General features: G+C 35.0%; 2 protein-coding genes across 2 annotated transcripts in view; both read left to right on the forward strand.

The window, feature by feature from the left end:
* Positions 1 to 12,014, forward strand: part of LOC108766314 (homeobox protein abdominal-A homolog) — a 139,672-nt gene extending 127,658 nt beyond the window's left edge. Inside the window, exon 6 of the transcript XR_001940365.1 lies at positions 11,696 to 12,014. The gene's annotated coding sequence lies outside the window, so the exon portion shown is untranslated. The remainder of the gene's footprint in view (positions 1 to 11,695) is intronic.
* The window catches only part of Ubx (ultrabithorax), a 95,007-nt gene that overhangs the window by 6,851 nt on the left and 68,068 nt on the right, over positions 1 to 20,088 (forward strand). The window lies entirely within an intron of this gene.

The following is a 20,088-nucleotide window of genomic DNA, read 5'->3' on the forward strand; positions in this document are numbered from 1 at the left end:
TGAGATTTCACTGTAAGAAATTTAGAGTGTATACGCAAATTTTATTGCTGAGAATTTAAAAAATTAATTAACAATGTACAAAGTGAAAATAACAGAATAAGAGAGACAGAGGAGATAAATATAAGTTTTAAATAATCTATAATAATAAAGTTCGCGTTTTTTGCTCATAACAATCAGTTTTATTAAGAAATATTCACATTATTATTATATTTGAAATGGATAAATATATTCGTTCCGTTATCTAAGCACTGTTGATACTGTGCTAAACTCGTAATAATACTTGATCATACGATTCCTTGTTTCTTTCGTTTTTTGCTAGATTCTGCTTTGCAAGACCGGCGGCATTAGTAAGAAATCATATATAATTAACCGGAAGCGCAAAATGAAAAGCGAACGTCACGAGCGGCGTGACGAGGGATTAGCAAGAATACAATTTTCATAATTATTCCAGCATAATACCATTGCGAGTCGACCAATCAAGAAATTACTGTTGTACTCTGCAAGGTAGACTAGTTCCAAGTTCAACCTCGGCGCCATTAGTCGAGATGTGTGTCTACAGGTACATCATATACGTGTATCTCACGGACTCTTCGTATTTTAATTTAAGCATCGCTTTGCGTTCAATCACGCTATTCGCGCTGTATATAATGTTCAACTTAAGGTATAATCTTTGATCGATCCTATCGCCCGCGTCCTGTCCACGTCTTGCTTCTTCCTCTCGTAACTAGTCATTTTGACCCGCATGGTGCTTCTCGAAGAACTTCAGTTTTAGCTTGTTATTATTATTATGATTAGATTTCGTTACACTTTTGGCAATAAAATAATAAAATTTTATATATACATACAAACAAACAATTCAAACAAACTATATAATCGCCTATAGTTTAAAGTAGAAACATTCAAACTTCAACGTTAAAAGGACGTACGGTGTTGAACGAAACTGTTTGATCGATTCTCAATGTTTGTAGATTTGACTATTCAAGCAGACATCAAGAAAATCTTGAGTGAAAATTATTATTCTTTGCAAAGAGGAATAATTGTCTTCTTTTTATTCTCTTCTCACAATGCACCGTGTAACTTCATTTTAGTCATTATTTTTTATCTGTTCTTTTGAGATATTATATGGCGAAAAAACTGTCGAAGTACATCCTGTTAGTTGTAATCTTTTCAATTACGTACGAATTCCTTGCGTTTACGAATTACGATGATAATGAAAAAATGTACGTGGGCACAAGCGTAACGTGCACGGGCGCCGAGGCGTTGAGGCGCTGATCGGTACATCGTGCCACCATAGCGGCTGCCAGGGTTCTCAATTTGATGGACGAGCTGTTCACATGTACAGCTCGTGCACTAGCCTGACTTTATATACTGACAACAACCGTACGCTACCTCACCATTTTGGAGATTTCATGCCGTAGAAATTATTGTTAGCAGTCAGTATTAATTCTCGTATATTGCCATCAGTGTCTGTTTCGATCCATTAATTAAGCCAGGCTTCTAATATGAGAAACATGCGTGGACATTATCATAGGAATCTGTTATACAATTATCTATGTTCATTAAGTCTTGTACATCTCTTTAGAACTTGTGTACATCAGCAAATATTTTTTAAAAAGTTTATTAAATGAAAGTTTATTAAATGAAAGTTTATTAAATGAAAATTACATCTATATATTTTTCTTCATATTTTTATCATATTTTTCCTTCAAGGATTTAGTTGAAGTTAGAAATATTTCCTTTTTAAATTGCAGATATTTAACTATTAGCAAATCAGAGATGTAATATTGACGAAATGTGTATATACACTCTAAATTTCTTGCAGTGAAATCTCACTTCAAGAGAGTGAAAATGCAACCACCCTTGAAAAAAAATAAAAATATTTCACCTCTTGAAAAAAAACTGACGATCTTCACTCTTTTTAGAGTGAAATCTTACTTTTTTGGAATGAGATTTCACTTTTTTGAAATGAAAATTTACTCTAAAAAGAGTGAAGATCGTCACTCTTTTTTCAAGAAGTGAAATATTTTCACTTTTTTTCAAAAGTGGTTGCATTTTCACTTTTTTGGAGTGAAATTTCACTGTAGGAAATTTAGAATGTAGACCAAAATTGTATAGGTAAATATATATTATATAATATATATCAATGGCTGAAATAAATGGGTACTTTGTATCAGTGCGCGCTTTGAAGAATGTGTTTAGTTGCTCGGCGATCGGAACGAGTGTACCGCCAGACAAAGGCTATGTCTAGCCATAGCCGCGAGGAAAGATGGATACACGGTAAAATAATTGATTCGAAAGCGTTCTTGTACACGTTCTTCACGGTTCTTGCCTGTCGGTTATGGATAAAACTATTATACAACTAGATAGAGCTAAATACCCAGATTTGTTAAAAAAATCAAAATTTATTTCGATGTAAACTTTTTAAATCGCAAGTATCAGCGATTATTTAACAAATGAAACTTTAATATAGCTTTTTAGTTTACACACATTAGTTGAAAATTAATATGTTTGTTGTTTTATCGGCAAAATATGCGTTTGATCAGTTCGTACAACTTCATTGGTAAATTTTTTCAACAGTTAAAAGTATAAAAAAACAGTTTTTCCTCATTTTTTCCTAATTGTTATTTACTTTATTGCTTTACCTTTCATATTATTGTCGCATTATTATCGAAGAATCACTGATGTAGTCCTTCAACTTATAAAACATATTGAAATCGAGTCACCATACTGACAACCGCACGAAAAATATTTTTAGAACACGTTTCACCTGCGTTTCTTTCTTATTTTTCTTTCGTCTCACGTATCAATGTATCTGCGAAGTATAGGCTTGATGCGTCGGTATTTAATTAATACGCAATGACATAATCGAGTCCGTTGATACTGCCAAATAGTCTTCCACGTCCATAACTCACACAGCACTTTTTGTACCGACGAACTTGCTCACCGTTCTTCCCGTCTGCCTCGATGGGCAGCCATTACGAACAGCACCTGCCACTCTGGCTACGATCTGACCACAATGTACTACTATCCCCATCATTGGGGGAACATTCTTGTCAGTGTCCAGCGATCTTGCCAACGCAATTTAACGAATCTTAAGAGATTAGATCTGCGTACATAACAAGAAAATTGATATAAAACCTAATTTTTTTTATTTTTACGCTATTATCATATATATACTGCTATTCTTTTTATTTATAAATGATTGTTTATATATATCTTTATTATTATTTTTTAATACATTTTTATTTTTATTTTTAAATATTACATAAAAGTATCGCGTATATTTATCGTTTCGTTTATTGCGGCAATTAATTCTCATCAAGAAGTATATGAATTTATATTTGTAATTTATTATTTACAAAAAGCTTTTTTTATACAGCATTAGACAATTTGTCATTTTTCTATATATGTCATTGTAATAAACAATGATTAAATTCGTCATGTGAAAATTTTATAATTTATTTTTAGATACCGATATTAAAAGAAATATTTACAAGAAGAAAATAACACGGCAATAGATTCTTTTCCGACATATTTCATTAAGAATTATGTCGAAAACCCAAACTGAAGACATACATTGGGGTCAAATAGTAGGCAAATAAAGAGATTTTAAAATTAAGAAGTTTTTGCTTGACGTCTGAGCAATTCTTTTGAAAGAACGGAAGGTTGCGGACAGGTAAATTATGTCCGACCTATCTTTTCATTTGTCTTCGATCTTCAATAGTTGTGCAGTAGATGCCTAAATTTCGAGCAGTCAATTTTTGTATTATGGCTATTAGAATATCTAAAATGATTATTTAATTATAGCTATAAATTATAATTGATACAAGTTTCATTAAAAAATGAATGATAAATAGCAACCACTAGGAATTGATAAGCACCCGATTGATAAGAGAAATCTAGTTGAGACTCAATCGTGTCAGTGAAACTATGAATGAACAATCTGTGAAACTGAGATTCTAATCTGAAAGTGCTTTTTGCTAATGAAAATGTACGATACACGAACATTTGTAGTGAAATTATATATTCGTCACGTGCGCCTATTTTATCAGTATGCGTAGAGAGTGTTAGAGACAGAAAGAGAGACAGTCAGTCGGCAAATTGTGTAGTGATTAAACGTTCGAGTGGAGCATTATGTAACTCAGCGACGTCACGTTGCTCAACTGCCATGCATATACTCGTGCATATACACACATATACGTACACTCGTGTAAAAGTTATGACGTATTGCCTCCGCGACATATTTATTAAGCACTACGAAGATATTAGACTGGTGTGAACCGATGTTATATGCTCAAGTATGGACAAGCATTTGTTGTGCACCATTAGCTCCGATAATTTACAGCTACTGTTACTGTCTAGAGCTGTCTAGAGCTGCCCTCCTTACGCCTCCACGTTTTTTTTTTATCTTGTTTCTGCCTTTTGTCCTGTCTGGGGCATGATATCTAACTTGCGAGATATCTTTTAAGATTATAATAAACGGTGCTTTATGATTATTTTTCTCGCAGTAAATTGCATGTACGTATGATTCATATTATTTTTACTGTTGAGAGAGACGCAACACATGTATTTCCATGCGTTTTGTAACAGTTGTTTAATGAAACGTAATTCTTCCGGAATTAGAAACACAGATGAATTAATCTCGATGAAAATTAAACTGTGCAAGTATTCTCGATGATATAATAGTTAATCGTAAAGCTATAAATTGTTCGTTAGAAATGGCGATATAGCAACCACACATACGACAGAATTTTTATTTTATGAAGCAGGTTTTCTCTAGGAATGCACGCACACACTCGTTTATTTGATTTATAAGCCAGCTAAAAGTGGTTTTGCCATCCGAGCGTATGTTATATATTTCAATAAATATTCTATGCTGGAGCAATTATGTCTTTAGAAAACTTTCTTTTGATATGCAGAAAATTTAGACATTTTTAAATAGAAATATTGAAGAAAAGTGAACAAAAGTTTTTTTTATTGCGTTAATAAAACTTATTTTAAAAATAGAATTTTTTTCTTTTTTCAGTATTAATTTGTCGCTAAATTAATTACTGTGAAATATTACCTTGAGAAAAAATGAATAGAGATGAATAAATTAGGGCATATAAAACATATACACATAATGCAAAATATTTACAATAATAATAATAGAAGTAGCAAGATTTATTTTTATTTTTTTATATTTATTTCAAATTTAAAGCCTAAAAATTTTTTCTGCAAATAGCGTAATAATAACCCAGAAATTTACGTAAGATCTTAGATAGTACTATAATTCACCTTAGTCGGCAATAAAATTGGCGGGTCGGGTACGTCGGCACGTTCGTCCTTCAAATTGTCGTTTTACACGACAAGAAGAGAAGCACAGGTACAAAACTAATACTACCATAGCACCCTGGTATCTATGGCTTCCCTGACAACTAAACACCGTTTCCACGACGACGGTGGATAGGAACCGTTAGGTTTTTTTTACGGAAAAAGTCATAAAATAAGCGGTCAAAGCCGACGACAATGAAACATAACTTTTACTTTCCATCTTCTTTTGGGGAACCTTTTAGATCCACCCGAATCTCTGTCCGACCTGTCTACGAACCCGCCAGTTCAACTCAATCCGTCGTCGATGCCTCATCGATAGCTGCCTCTAACGGAGAAGTGTGTAGTCGAGAATTTGATCTATCTCAGCATCTTTCAATAGATTATATCAACGGGTTACGTCTGTGTTTACGTGATGAAACAGTCGAGAGTGTACATCAAGAATGTTATGTATCAATATTATATGTACTTTGAAGAAAGTGAAATTATACGATCGTTTTTTTTTTTAGTGCAGATGAGTATCCCATTTTACAAACCAATTCTAGCTGTAGTACAATTTCGCTGTAACAATTTACTTCATCAGGATATCTGTCCAAATGCTTAAAAATAATGTCTACAATTCTGTATGTGCTATTAGTTTAATAGAATAATAGATGGGAAAAGATAACTTTTGGTATGTTTACACAAATATCTGTCGCGTAAGCAAGGTTGATTGAACGCGAACCGAGCCGCACCATGATCTTGGACAGTACCGACGCAAATACATTGCGCTCCGCCTACGAAGATTTACGACGCAACCCCGGCATGTGAGTGCAGTGAGTTAGAATCGCGCCAGTCAGCACATGCGCGTGAGAGAAGTGAGTCGCAGAAAAACGGGTTTAAATGCGATTCGAATCGAAGTAGAGCCGTGCGCGGAGCGGTGCTCTCCGGTGATAATCAGTATCGTTCATCGGCTTTGTTCGGCATACACGAATTCTCACTCCCCAAGCCCGCGAGCGTCGCGGATCGTGCCTTACGTAACTGGGGTGGGTGGTCTGCGGCTCGGAAACACCTCTTTCCAGCTCCCACCACGCGAACCTGCGGCATAATCGGTGCCCAGTAGAGTATCCTTACGGCCCTCGCGATGTATCTTCCAAGTAGCAATTTTCTCTTTTCGTACTTATCTCCGTTTGATAAAAATTAAAAACGTGGTCGCGAGCGCACGATAAAATCACCCCACAGGGTTTAACGTGCCGCGCCACGGTGTACTCGGCTTTTTTTTGCCTCTTGCTTTTGTTAACAGTCTCAGGGGTAGTACTCCATCGCGTATATATTGTATATATTTCATTCCATACAACATTCCAATTTGTTCTTTAAATCAAACGTGCCTATGAGTTTGTCGACATCGCGTTTCGCGAGCAATACAGCACTTGTTTTAGCGTTTATTTCTTTTTTTATCTATCTATAGTCGCACGGACATGACGGAGTAGAGATCAATGATAATCTCGGCAATATCTCTTTTCGAATATCCTGGATCAACTAGTAGGATGCGTATTCGACGTACACGTGTTAAAAAGATTTTTTCTTTTTTTTTTTTCGCGTGACCCATTTCCCGTTTTTCACACGAAAATTCCCCCACCACGTCCTGTAGTAATGTATGTATAATTTTCCGCATCGGGGGTATATCGATGTAGCCGAACGATATTGGAACGTATATAGGCGCATATAACATGCGGTTACCGTGTTGCCCTATGCCGCATCATCGTGCATCGAAATTGGTATTCAGACTGTCGATCGCTCATTACTTACTCTCCGTAACTAAAATTACATCTCTCACGTTTTCTCTCTCCCCCTAGCCGTGGCGTTTACGTGTGCACGCGAGGGCGCGCGCCCATGCATACCGGGCGTTTTCCTGACACGCATGTATCTCGGATCCAACCATTTCGACTATCCTATCGACGTTGTTAATAACAAGATCACGAACTGGCTCGGCGGCATCATTCGATTCTTTTCTTTACCTCGAGGAAATATCCGGTCAAATCATACCGAGTCCAAAATCTTCTCGCGGATACCGAGACTGAATACAGAGCTAAACGGCAATTTAACCGGCGGAACTTGAAATTTGCTGCTTTCGTAAATACTACTTTCGGTAAAATATATGTGTCGGGCGCAAATTCGTGAATCCTCCTTGTTCTCGCTCCGAACAGATTTCCTTTCGTAAAATATGCTTCGACTAGGCAATCGCTTTTTGTTCTGTCTCTCTCGACGTTTTTTTTTCTTTCTTTACGCAACCCTTCCCTGATCATCTCCGTATTATTATATCCGTTTTTGCGTCAGAGTCGTAGGCTCGTAATTCCCTTGGGCGCCATCTTCTTCTTTCTCCATTACATTTTCGCATCGTCGTTTTCCTTTCGGTCACAAAGTACGCTACTATAGACTTTCTTATATCTTATTCGTTTTTTACGCCACTCTGTTTTGCTGTCCCTACGCCCATCCTCTCTCGTGCACTCCTCTCCACACTCATTATTTTCTCGTCTACGTTTTGCTTTTATATCCGTCAATTCCATATTTTCTTTTTCTCGCGGCACAGCCAATCCTTCTCTTCTACATCGTGTTTTCGCGTCTCCATTCTTCCTTTTACCAACCTCGGTTCATCTCCCTCCCATTGCCATTTTTATTTCGTTTTCTCTGCCGCGCGCCAAGCTTCTCTCTACCTACCGCGCGTATCTGTATGAGAGAATCGAATCTTGGATGCTACGGAAAACACAATGAGAGAGAGCAAGCGAGGTGGCGGAATGTAAACCAGTTATGCCGTGTACACCCTTTGGTTAAACCAAAACTGAGTGGTTTTATGGCGCCGATCTGTCTTGCCGTGTTATAACGAGTTCGTGACTCGACATAATATGATAACCCCACCCCAAATGCGTCGGACTCTCGCACAGAATCGCGGGAGCGCACTAGAAGAGGCAGTAGAGACTGTGGTAATAAAGAGTGCGTGGCGGAAGAAACGATAAACCGCCGGCAGTGACTCTTCCTCATAGTAGGTATAGAGAAACACCGATCGTTCACTCGTCTTTAACAGTCATTGTTTAATCTCGGAATCATTTGATCGGACAAATTTCTATTTAGTTTCTCTATCAGATTTATTAAATTTGTAGGGTTTTCTATTCCTGATGTATCCAGTGAATTTTGTGCTGGGTAACGGCTATCATTTAAATTGAAGGCTATTATAAATTAACAGCTAATGATAAGTATCTTAACATATTACATTCGTGCAAGGTTGCGGAAATTACTACAAGAAATGGGAGGATGAGGGATGTGGGTAATAAGGAATGTATAACGGAAGAGGGCAAACCGCCAACAGTGGCTCTTCTTCGATACTACCAGCTAAGATTCGACAAGAATATTCTTCATGAATCTGAATCCGTAACTGTATCTCTTATCGCTTATCGTGAAATTAGCATTGTACTGTAATAACTTTATCTCAATTAATTGACATGTTATACATTCATAATTGAATTTTCTTTTAAAGTCAATACTGATAAATTGTCGCAAATCTTGTTATCAATATTTAATATCTTGGTTTTGAATATATAATTATATACTTGCATTAAATTTATGTATGCAATTATTTTTCCTCGGAGAAAGAGAAATGATTTATTACTTATCATATTATTAATGCATTCTATATGAGAGATCGAGAAATTTATGCGTGTGTACTAAAATTAATAATTGTTAAAAACTTTGGATTTATAATGAAATATTTAGACATGATGAAATGAGTACCAATATTCCATGAGATTATTGAATAATAAACGAAGCCTTTTGTCGACTTGGATCTTCTCCGTGTCTTGTCCAATCCTGCAAGAACATGCAGTATAATCCTCTCAAAACGTGAGACTGTCTAGACAACACTCTGATGACAATAATGACGATCATTATGGTAACAACACCAATTATAATAACATATTATTTCACGGGAAATAATTTCAAAATGGCTTCGATAAATGCTCTCGAACTTTGTCAATGATAATGATATAAAATATTATAATATATTTTATCTTCTATCAAAAAATCTCATCTTGTAATAATAATTTTGTATACAGGGTGAATCAGAGTCGTTGAACCATCTTTTTATCCTATGAGAAAATAATTGATTGCACACGTTATAATTTAATTAGGTATAAAGTCGATAATTTTCTCATAAGGTAAAAAGTTAGTTCAACGACTCTGATTCATCCTGTATGTATTTATATATTAATTATTGCTCAAGATCAGCATATTTTGTTAATTTAATTATAAAAATTCTGTTCACATTTCATAGATGTTCAGATATCTTTTTGTATATTCTTTCTATACATTTCATAAAATCTACATTACGTAAAGTCTACCGAATTTTTGCATTAAAATAAAAGTGCATTATCATTAATAAATACAAAATAATTTTGATTTAATTTATACATAGAATAAATGAAAGATCAACGTCGAATTTCCGATTATTGTTTTATAATTACTGCAGCCACTTGTAACGGGGTACAAGTGTACAGCAAAAGGAATATGCATACGAAAGTGTTCTCACAATCAGTAACTCAGTGAACGAAGGCGCGTGCGCGCTTTACAGCCGGCATACCAAAGAACACGGGCATAAACATTGTTGCAGGATACGCACGAGGGACAAAGAGGCACGTGGTGGCGGCACAGAAAGGGACGGGAATTAAGATGGACGGTGCCAATCGTATGCTAATAGAGCGGTCTTTTATTTTCTCCCTTTACTAGTTTGGGGAAGTAACCCGCGGACGTTCAGTCGCGCGCCGAAGCGGTCGAAGCGCAGTTTATATCGAGTAAAGTATCGTACGAACGTATCGGGTTTTTTTTCTGAAGGAAGAAAGAAATGTAGTAGCTATATATGGATCACGATGAAATCTTGAGTGTGAAAATAGGTGTTCCGATGTGCGTGCGTTCGGGTTTTTTTTTTTTGCAAAAAAGGTCCCTATAATATTCGCATGTAATATTTAATGTAGCAATGTACATTGTCGCCACAATCTTATTTCATAATGTTATAATTGATGTCAATGTATTGATGTGAATTGAAATTGAAGTTCGATTTCATGATAATTTCCAAAAACAGATTGTTAACTTAAATTTGAATTTACTTGTTTACAAAATATTCAAGTTTAAATGTGAAAACAGGTAAATTTATTACTTTATTATATCTTTGTAGAGACCCATTTTTTTGTGAATTAAACGGATACTTTGTATCAAACGTAGCATTATCGTATTACATCGAGTCACGAGTCCTATTATTTTTTTGCTTCTTTAGCGAGACACATTATTGCAGTTATATCATTGCGAAGCGTTTTCAGGATAGAATGACAAGCAACAAGTTTCTTCTTCTCCAAGATCAATATCTATATTTCTTAGATTTTAAATTAATCGTTATGTTATTTTTTTACATTTATTTTTTATAAGAGATAAAATAATCATCACGCTAATAAAATATCTATGTTTTATCATCGATTTCGAGCGCATTTTGCAGAAAAAATAATTTTCTACAATAACCAGTCGGCAGTTTTCTTTCTTTTGCTATCCCATACACGCGGAGCCATTATAGAAACTTGTTTTTATGTTTTATGGGTCTAGAGTGCCGTTAGTGTGACTATCTACCTTTGCTCAAAACGATGTTCTCTTCTATTCAATGTTTCCTAAATAGTCAAATTATGCTGTAACATGAAGTGGCAAATGTAATCTATCTTATATAACAAATATCCAGTAACGTGCTATCGTGGAAGATTAAATAATTTTGATTTCAAAAGGGTGAAATGATATAATATGAAATAAATGTTATTTTTTGCTCGGTACGAAAATAAACATAAATAAACGTAAAAATTATTTTTTTACGTAATAATTAGAGATATAAAATTTTATAAAAGAATTTCTTATGCAACCGCGAAGTTACATAATAGTTAATATTTAAAAAATACAGTATATAGTATATGATACTATTTAAAAAGAATGTATTTAAGAAAGAATGCACGTATATATCTTGCTCTATACATATTCTGAATTATGTTATTTCTAAAACAAGATTAGTAAATAAGGCAATAGGAGTCTACCTCTGGTTGTTAAAATATCGAGTTTATTACAATAAAAATATCCTCTCACTTCGTACGTTTCAAGTCCGTTTTTTATTTGAATTATCTTCAGCAACAACGCAACAAAATATACAGCATATTAAGAATCACAGTCATTATCCCAAATTTTCGCAATTGTCGTATGTGCGATTATCACGATTTCGTGAGATCATGAGTACAATATCCATTACAGTTAGTTGGCTGAGTGGCAATAATAAATAAATACGTTATTTCTGTATTAATATATGTCGATCCGTACATAGTTGCGGTTTTAGCTGCAGACTTACGATCTCATGCAGAATAATAAATCATCCTTGATGAACACGTTAATGATATCTTCTCATTTGAATGCCAGTCTCATACGTGTAAAGTTATTGATGCCATCGAACCATCGGGGAAACGATCCGGGAATCCGTCCATCATTGATTTCCCCCACTAACAAAGTCGGACGATCCTTTCTCCCATAGGCCTCTGGCTCTTCGAAGCCATCGACCATGACCAGACGCAGGCGTTCCTTTATCTTCTCCAATGCTTCATTGCAATTACGCTTTACACGAAAATATATTTAAGCGTATAATAGCTTGTACTGTCAGCTGATTAATATCATTTAATTTCCTGTCAATCAAAACAGAAAAAAATACAATTTTCAATAAATTTTGTTATTGCAAAGATAAATATTATAATCTTCACTAAAATATTTGTTGATAATTTATGCTTTTTATATTTTATTGCGTTAAATGGTTAGAGGTATCATTAAAAATTATTTTATTATCGATGTAATAAAAAGATATTGATAAGATATTGACAAGGTTGGATTTATTTTCGGAATTAATAATTATATTTATAATCAGAATTTTTCAAAATTAAAATAAAGTACCGCGTATTAAACACGAGCAATTCAAGCGGATTGCAGATCCTGATCCGCACGCCACTTAAAATCGAACGCGCATCTTATTACCCATGTCTGCGGTATTAATCCTAGGTCTGGCCCATGATGCAGCTGCACTTAACCTACCCCTTCATCTGTGGAAATACGCTGGATCTTTGCATAATTTTACCCTTATGCGGACGTACTACATTTTTCTTTTATTAAATTCTGCCTGTACTATAATATCGATACTCGATTTTTCGTAAAAGAAAATGTTATTTAAATATAATGCATAAATAATTAGAAAAGTTAAAAAAACGCATTTCCGACAAAGAGATATAAATTATTTTGCAATTTTCAGCTATTATCTAATCTACTTTGAACTAACAATTTTTTTGTTGTTCGTATGTAGTATATACATATAAGTATAAATACATATTAACGCTATCATGAGAAATTAAATTGTGCCGTTCTAATTTAAACTAAATTTCACTGCCAGATTTAGCATGTAAATGACTGTAAGTGGCAGGCTGGAATGCTGCAAATGAATCGACCAGACGGAGGTTGGAAGATTAATTTGTGGCGATATCTGGAAAAGTCGCGTCTCTAGCACGGTGAATTCTCCCACAGACGGGTGGTAATCGTAGAGTTGAAGCAGCATTATCGCCGCAGGCCGTCCCTTGTATACCCACTAAATCTGCAAAATAACGGCCGGAATGTATGGAGGTGTCTAATGTAACTGGCCGTCCTTTGGCCTATATTAGGTTGCGTTCGTTGCCCTTCATGTGCGTGATATTCGGAAATTTTAATGGTGTTTGCTCCGTTAGCCCCGGAAACTCATCGCGTATTTATTTTTCGTCGGTAGACTTCCATTATCTGAATAACCCACTGCACGAATACACTTATGTAAAGTTGTAATAAATTAGAAGATCTGAAATTTTTGTTGGATACGTTGCTATCATGCAATTTTCGTAAAAAGATAAGGTTTATATAGTATGATATGCAAGAAATTTTAATTCTGCAAATTAATTTTGCGGACAGTTCGCAATTTGTAATATAAAATCTCGAGCACGAATAATGTCGGTAGAATCTGGGAATAATGTGAATATTAAAAATACATAAACGAAAGTTTCAATATGCCTCGCAGTAAGTCTCGAGTGCAATATTAACAGCTTGTTATCTGCACGTTCGATTGCTTGATGCTTATATCTGAAACGTGCATCAAATTAGCGCCTCGGATAACTACGCTCGGAGGAACGACGTGAAGGCGGAAAGAAAAACGAGACACGAGCGCGCGAGAAACAAAAGGGGAAAGTGAAATGTGATACGTTTGTTCCTTCGGTCACAATATTGACTGCAACTTAGGTCGACGAGATTTAGGTGACTTCCCTCGTGGATGGGAAAGAGGTAGATAAATGGCTAGTAAGTGCGATTGTGGAGTTTAGAGGGGTAGGCCTTCCCTTTAAATTTGCTTAAAGCCGATACTGAGTTTATTAGGGGCATCCGTGTGTACGGTTAGACAACCGTGAATCCATTCTCGATTTGCGAGGCAAGCTAAATTTCGATTGTCTGTTTATTGCTATGGGAAGAGCATAAACAAAAATTAAAAAAAAAAAGAATACGTCCAGTGTTCTTTCCAATGATCTTCGCAAAACTTAATTTCCGCTAACAAAGTTCGCGTGACGAGTATTATAAATTAGTTTCCCCAAGACGAGCGTTACGATCCGCATTTTACTCCAGCTATATAATCGTTATTGCTCCAATCTCTCGAATTGTGAACTTCGGGTCATCGAGAATTACTTGTACGGACAATGGCTGATGGGTTTGCCCTATTATATCCTTCCGATGCCGAAGGTTCCGACAACGACTTTGTGGTTAAACGCGGATCAAATTGCTACAAGACCCGCGGCTTTCCTTGCTACGGCAAGTTACCAAGAGTATTATCAGAACAAGTACAGAATCCTCGACATGTTTCTGTTTGGCGTAATGACCGCACGTCGCACGTGTACTAACGCGTAGAAAACTTGTGCGTATCCAGAGATATTACTCTGACCGCCAAGATAAGTCTGGTTCTAGATTTTTTTCATCCTCTCTGATCCTTCGTTCTTCTTCGTTGAATCCAGAAGTGTAGATTATCGATATTATCGGCAAATATTACTTTATCGTTTATTATAGACAGGTCTATATCTACTATCATTTTATTCGTATTTGGCACGGTGTGTAATGAGCGTAAAATTACCACTATTACCGTACCCATTGATTTTTGTCAACCGCAGACGATTGCATTGCGATTTTTTCCTTCCGTTTATATTTGTTTAGGTAACATCAAATAGACAATTTGATCACTGGATAATTCTAGAATGAAATTTCTCTTCATAGGAATAGGTCCATAGCTCATGGATATAAATACGAAACTACGTTCTCTTCGTTTCCCATCCATCGATCGCTCCGATCTGCGTGCCGATTACGGTTAATTTAATTCAGTCAGTTATCTTTGGATGATTACAGAGCTGGAGTAATGCATTACTCTGAGCACAGCCTTCCTCCGTTTTTGGAAAATTACTGTCTTTGAAAACGTTCTACCGAGCGCATTACCTTCGCACATTTACAACGGATAATTTAAGATATTTTTTAAATTTAGTAAATGCAAATAACTAGCTAGGACATTCGAGAAGTGCATGCTATTTTGTCAGTACTTAAAGATTTAATCAAAATAATATAACGCTGCGGGGCAGTACCAAGAATATCTCGATGAATTTCAAAGAGAATTGACCGGTTCGTGCGTACGTGTGGTATGTATTTTAGATTTGTGTGAAAAATTCGAATTTCTCCACGGTATAAATTAATACATATCAAACCTCGATATAATCTTTTTTTTTTCCTTACTTCATATTAAAATATCTTGAGATCTCGAAGTGAAATTTTTCCAGTTGATCGAAAGATTACCCCAATTACAATTATCCCGAAGGGCCGCTTTATGCCGATTACAAGGTCATATCGGCGTTTAACCTAATTTCAAAAGCCATGTTGTATTTATGCACTGGGCAGCGTGTGCGAGATTAAGCAGATTAGCCCTTGTCCGGGTCGGAGAAACCATTTACGTCATCATCGATTTTGTAACAAGATTGCGTGAAGAATATTTATACAATTTCGCGCGCGCGTTAAATTTACGTAACGATAAATAGAAAAACTTTAGGGCAATATACATTATTCGACTCTTGTTACATCTATAATTTACTATCTTTCCTCGCGAACGTTATAAAGCTACGAATGTAATTTACGGCGTTTCCTTCTCGACGAAAGCGATCGAGAAGCGCTCCTCTCGACTCCTTATTTTTTTGCATATTGATAACCCAGTTAATGATCGTTAGTGCACGTTAGTCAGCGGCTACAGTCCTACATCTAGAGAGACTATAGGCGGCGCGGGCGTATCAACTCCTCTTGGTCGGGGGCCGTCTCATTATCCGTGCTCCGATGGTACCATGCTGCGAGCTCGCAAACCCCCTATAGTCGAACTCGTATTATATTCGTATCTCGAAGTTTAAGTTGGTATATTTTCAGCATCTGACAACAAGTCATGCTCTGTACTCGAAATTGGAAATGGTATCGTGCGCTACATTACGCTTTTTCAGTGAAATTCTTCTCTGTTTGGTTTCATTACGTATTACAATGAAGATTCGTCAAAGAACCTTCTGTCGAAATGACACAATTTAGTCAGTTCTAATTTTTTTCATTAATTTTTTTTTTTTCTTATTATTCTTTTAATTTTACGATATTCATGATGCTATTATATCGAGTAATTAAATTATTTTTTACAAAAATAATACACTCCATATCTAATGCATTAAAGCGGAATATTATTATAATTTTAATAACCTTCCCACATCCCTTAGCATTCTCTCAACACTTCCTAAATTTATTATAATTTCGTTATCTATGCACGCGGACAAAATTCCACGGCACGTTTAAGTGCCTATAGGCAAAGCAACTAAGGTAACGCACCCTGTGGTGGCCTTTGGTTTCTCGAACGAACGAAGGATGATGCATGGCGATACACGCATACCCCTCTCCCTTTTTCTCCCTTCTCTCCCTATTCCGTGCCGCCCTCCTTTCTACTCCTACCTGGCATCGGGCACTCCACCTTCCATCGGAGCACAGCCGTCCAAAAATAATAACGATAATAATAACAATAAGAACAACAGAGAGAGAGAGAGAGAGAGAGAGAGAGAGAGAGAGAGAGAGAGAGAGAGAGAGACTAGAGAAACTATTCCTGTTACGTTACATTCCTTCTGCTGGAACTCGTCGGACCACCCCGAATACGATACCAACGCGGCATATATGGGACTTTAACAAGATATCATTTGCTTTTTTTCGTATTGGGTGCTCCACTTGTCTCTTTTGTATGTAAATGTTGTCCATAAATGTTTATTTTATTAATCTGTGTGAACTGGCAAAGCAATGTTCCACCCGAAGTGGAGTATGTTTATGTCAGCAATTATTAGTACATTTTCGCAACTTAAATCGATATCAAACAGACAAACACAAGGCTACTAACCTTCTAAATATCGCTTGTCTGCATTAATAGACTGACGAAATGCTTTAAGTGAGCTTCACATTTCGGAGGACAATTTGGTCGCTTTCCAGAAGGATTGGCGGAATTCCAACGTCGTCGGAATTAACAATTTATTTGAATCAGTGCAAAAATATTGTTTTACCATACGAATCTCTCTCTCTCTCTCTCTCGACAAAGTCCTATAATCCATAATATTTTTAACTGTTGTACATATCTCAAAATTCAAGTTTTATTTCGTTGGGCGATACTATCGACATTGACGCAAATGCGAAATTCCAAACAGTATGATACATTTTATATTCTCAATTGTTTGATCGACGTTTTCTCGGATCGAGGGAAATACGAGTGACGGCACTGTCACATTTAAATATTTTATATTTATATTTTAATGTATTTTGTTATGCTTCGGAAGGCTATAAATATCCTTCTGTCATACTACTCGTTTGTAAAATATGGAGACTGGTTTGCGCTCGTGCAATCTTGATAATAATATATTTCTGTATTCCGTTTTTTACTGATACATCTCTCACCACAATTTTTTAAATCTCGTATGCAGTTTGCGAATATATATGTATGTGTGTGTCCTCAAGCATTTATAATTAAAGTGTGGAAGTGTAATGCAATGCTAGGTGCATAATCAGTGTACTATCATCGTTTGAATAATGCAAACCCATGTTACATTACACCTTCAGCATGCAATATAATTACTTTCTTTTTTAAATAATTACTGCCAAGAATAAATACATATGATTTTCAAATATCTCTTTTTGTATTATCTTTATGCACGACACCCATGTTATACTGTCATCCTTATTCGTTTCATTTTATAAGTAATTGATTTTTACATATTCATACATATTAGATTTATATATAGTGTAATATTCCAAAGAATTTATTCATATAAACACATAAAGATATAACAATTATCTAGTATTATTAAAAATAAATTGACTAACTGAATTCATTAACAATAAATAATATTTCTTTCTGTGTGTTTCACATAATATATATAGTTTTATATTTATGTATTTTTTTATGTGTGTCTGTACTTGTACATACATAAAGATATTTTAATTTTTTTTTGCTTTACGATCTATTATGCTTGCATTATTCAGATATAATTGCAAATTAATTAACCGTTCTCAAAAGAACATTGATAAGAAGTTAAAATTATATTACCAACACATGATTTGCACTGATATGCGCGTAACATGTTTGGACTTGATTGATTTTTAAGCGGGAACACCAATGTGTTTCGCCTTTGCGTGGAACGAAAATGGTCGGATCACGTGACAGTATTGAGCACGTGTGCATGCATACGTGGAACACGGGAGGTAGGTACCGAGCGACACGCGATCGCCGCTTATAAGCCCTTACAGTATAAATTATTGTGATTTCTTTCGAGTAACCCTTGGTTATAGGGATGCATCGGCCGATCGGCCGACCGATATGCCACAACATCAAAGGGCTCGCACGATTCTCCGGCAGTTTCAACCTTGAGATTTCGGACGAAGACCTTCATGTAGCATTCGATCTTAAATTCATCGGCGTTCACACGTACATATTTAGCGATTTATTTACCTATAAAGTTTAGTATAAACTCTAAGTAAAATTAAACATGTAAGTACGTTATTATAAATACCGAAGACAGGTATAAAAAACATATAAATATAAAATAATATATGTGTTATGTGAAACGCACAGAAAGAAATATTATTTATTGTTAATGCATTCAGTTAGTCAATTTATTTAACGATATTAGATAATGATAGATGTTATATTAAGTTATAAATATAAATTTTATTATATCTTTATGAAATAATGATGATTATTGTAAAGGAGGTCACAGAGAAGTGACACACTGACAATACAATCTTACAAACTTAAAATAACTATAGATTGTAATTTAATGTGTATATAAAGATATAATAAAATTAATAATTCAGTATAAGAATTAAGAACTTATAATTATATAACGTTTATATACACATAATTAGTATTATATGTTGAATTAATATAAATATTTTATTTATTTATCTTAGAATTTTAAAAGTACATAACTAATAATTTCATGTTATTCGCGTTTACTTATTTATTATTTTAACATTAAGAAATACTGAATATCAATTTTGTGTAAAATATTCAAATAACACGATCACACATCGTGTTAAATTAACACACTCAAATATATTAAAACTTTAACGTAAAAATTTTAACAACAGGAACGGTTGTTATGTAAATGTATAATTATAAATTATTAACATGACCGGTTGTAACACAAATACAAAATATTTTTTTACTGTGTATAAATAATTTTGTATTTGCATGCTACATTTCGCTTCACTCGCCCTACGAGCTATTCTCGTGTTCTGCCAATTCCATTAATCGCAAGATCGATTAACAGTGTTTCAATGAGTACCTGATGGGAGCTCAGAGTAAGAAGCGCATCGTCGTAGGCAATAACTCGCCATTACAGGAACGATATGCGAGAAAAAGAACAAACATATCCGAGGTGTACCTAGAATCACTTTCTTGCTGGAGAGAAGCGGTGGAATGGTACATATAGAAGGCGGGCTTTAGACGGCTCACAAATCATCCGCATGCATCACGCCGCAATTACACGACGAGGGTTCATTTAAATCCGATAAATACTAAGCCGCTCATTGTATCGTGCCATCTGGTGGATGTGTTCTATACTTTGTTCGTGTATCCACGAAATCGGCCCGGAGGTCCATGCCTTTTAAGGAGCACATCCTTTAAACCCATATTTATTATTTCACTATAGATATTCAGATAATAAATTTCGAGATATGTAAAATTAAATTTATTATGTTATATCTTTATATATTTATATTTATATAGAAATTTGTTATATAAGATCAAATTTTCATAAATTCTTTACATATTCCGTCGTATTGAATAAGAAAAGAGAAAAAAGATGTATACATCTTTTTCAAAAGATGTTTGTCGTACAAGATAAATAGGTAATTATTCTTACATTCTTTTAACATTAAAATTTTTTCATCACTTGGAAAATTATTGAATAGATTCTATCATATCGAATATAAAGTTATAACACATAGTTGAAACCACCACAAAAGCACAGTAAACATAATCTAAGGCTATAAATTGTTGTTTGTTCTCAACGTATTAAATTACCGATAGTAAATTTCCCACATGATTTCTTTCATCATCGAGCGATAAGTATCAGATAGCAAATAGCAGCG

The sequence above is a fragment of the Trachymyrmex cornetzi genome, unplaced genomic scaffold, assembly GCF_001594075.2.
Source record: "Trachymyrmex cornetzi isolate Tcor2-1 unplaced genomic scaffold, Tcor1.1 scaffold579, whole genome shotgun sequence".
Taxonomy (NCBI): domain Eukaryota; kingdom Metazoa; phylum Arthropoda; class Insecta; order Hymenoptera; family Formicidae; genus Trachymyrmex; species Trachymyrmex cornetzi.